General features: G+C 43.7%; 1 pseudogene; it reads right to left on the reverse strand.

Annotated features, from left to right (window-relative positions):
• Positions 1-523: 523 nt before the first annotated feature.
• LOC119002666 (high mobility group protein B1-like) lies at positions 524-1,209 on the reverse strand (annotated as a pseudogene).
• Positions 1,210-2,574: the final 1,365 nt, after the last annotated feature.

A 2,574-nucleotide genomic window follows, 5' to 3' on the forward strand; every position in this document is an offset into this window, starting at 1 on the left:
CCAGTCAGGGCACATGCCTGGGTTGTGGGCCAGATCCCTGATTGAGGGCATGTGAGAAGCAACCAGTCGATGTTTCTCTCCTTCTCTTTCTCCCTCCCTTCACCTCTCACTAAAATAAATAAGCAAAATCTTAAAAAATCCTCAGATGAGGATTAAAAATTTAAAAAATAAACTGTACATTTAAAATAATTCTTACACACCCTATGTTTCAATTTTTTCTTTATTTTTTAAAAGATTTTATTTATTTTTAGAGAGAGGGGAAGGGAAGGAGAAAGACAGGGAGAGAAGCATCAGTGTGTGTTTGCCTCTCAGGTGCCCCCTGCTGGGGACCTGGCCTGCAACCCTGGCATGTGCCCTGACTAGGAATCGAACTGGTGACCCTTTGGTTTGCAGGCTGGTGCTCAATCCACTGAATTATACCAGCCAGGGCTCAATTTTTTTCTTTAAAAGAGGTAAGTTGTGTATAGGGGTCAGGGAGAGGATTAAAGGCTTTACAGACAAGAAAAAAACTGCTAGAACCAATTTATTCATCACCATGATCTTCATCTTCCCCCTCCTCTTCATCTTCCTTGTCTTTCTTCTTTTTCTTACTTTTTTCAGCTGTGACAACTTCCTCACCCCACCTCCCTTAAAAAAATTTTTTTCCCCCACGTTAGGCTTTACTTTAGCTCGGCATTCAGCAGTCTCTTTTCCATACTCTTCCAGCTTAGCAGCCTTTTTTTTTTAAATAGGCTTCCTGTCACCTGCAGCATTATTTCACATCTCTCCCTGCTTCTTTGCCATATCGCCAATAGATAGGCCAGAATACTCTCCTTTAATTTTGGGGCGACGCTCAGAACAAAACAAGAAAAAGGCCAAAGGAATCCTCTTGGGATCATTGGGATACTTAAAGTTCTTTTTGTTTCCCCTTCAGGAATGATATAAGTTTTCATTTATATTCCATAATGACCCTTGTCCACAAGCCTTTGCCATGTCTTCAAATTTTCCTTTCTCTTCAGCAGACATGTTCTTCCACCTCTCTGAGCAATTCTTAGGAATTTCTAAGAAGTTGACTAAGGCATCTAGATGCTTTTTCTTGTGCTTCTCCCGACAAGTTTGCACAGAGAAAGCATAAGATGACATTTTGTCTCTTGGCTTCTTAGGATCTCCTTTGCCCGTGTTTAATTTTAATGATTTTTCCTCAGCAAGCACAGAGTTGCTTGTACCCATTGCCTTGTACTTGCCCTGGCGCTGTCTCTGTGGGGCTCAAAGTACTGCAGTGGCTGTTGGGAGCAGGAGCCTGATGCCAGGGAGTTAGATCTTAAACAGGAATCATACCAAAGTATAAGAGCATATAACAGAGCCATTTAGCTTCATTTTAAAATGGGAATGACAACACTGTGTGCTTTGTGGGATTGTGAGGATTAAATACAAGCACAACACAAGCATCTAGCAGATTGCCCAGTGTACAACAAATGAACATTAGCTAATTTCTCCATGTGCCCATGGTGTTCTCAGGTTCTTTCTCCTGAGCAATTTGTCCCTCTTTCTCAAGGTCAAAATGATAAAGATGACTCTGTTCCCATAAAAGAACAGGGTGGAGAAAGAGGAGGAGAAGGGCCTTGAACTAATCTCAACCTTGCCCTGGTAGCTTCTGAAGGGGTTTTCCCAGCCTAGTCCTCGCTGAATTCTAGTTCCTATAGATCACCAGTGGTCCTTAAGAGTCTTCTGCTCAGTCCCAGTCCCAGCCTCTTTGGGATAACTCTTAAGTCAGAGTCCTCCTTTGTCTCTGATGTGGCTCTAGGGACTCAACTTTCTTGGGACTCCTCTGTATTCTCTGCTCTTCCCTTTCCCAGTCTGCCTGGGGAGTGGAAGTAGGAGTCTCTCCTCCATTACTACGTCTAAAGACAGCCTGTGTCCCATTTTGTGGCGTGGAAAGGTGGTGGGCAAGACAGGAGATGGCGGAGAGAAGGAACAGGGGAAGTGACAAAAGAAACAAAGTTCTAGAGTAGCATCCTCTGATCCATTGTTCCTGATTCCTTCTAAGGAACTGACTGGATAGGGGGAGGAGTGACCAAGGGCATGCCCTATCCTCCAGGAGGGTCCCTTCCTGCCAGCAGGCAGAACAATAGTTTTCCTGTTTGCCTCTGGGACACCTTCGGGGCTTTGAGATTCTCCAGACTAGGTGGTACCCAGGTCACCTGGCATAACCTCCTCTGGGAAATTCTTTCTTCTTCAGCCCTAGTGTGTTGAGGAGCAACTCAATTTGCAGTCACACAGTAGAGCCAGGCTGTGAATCTAGGCAGTCTAATTCTAGAACTCTTTACTCTCACCCCATCCGTGTGCCTCTGCACAGCATTTCTGACTGCTTTAGCCACTTACTCGTTCCTCTTCTGTGCTCCCTCACCTGCCCCTGTACTAATTCCTTTAAAGACATTATCAACAAGTACTAGTTGCTCTCTCTCTCTCTTTCTCTCTCTCTCTCTCTATATATATACCTTCTAGGTATTTTTATATATACCTTCTCTCTATATAAATACCTTCTAGGTATTTAAAAAAAAACAAAACATATCCTTGCCCTGACTAGTGTTGCTC

Source organism: Sturnira hondurensis, unplaced genomic scaffold (genome assembly GCF_014824575.4).
Source record: "Sturnira hondurensis isolate 20B ecotype Veracruz unplaced genomic scaffold, ASM1482457v3 Scaffold0017746, whole genome shotgun sequence".
Classification (NCBI taxonomy): Eukaryota; Metazoa; Chordata; class Mammalia; order Chiroptera; family Phyllostomidae; genus Sturnira; species Sturnira hondurensis.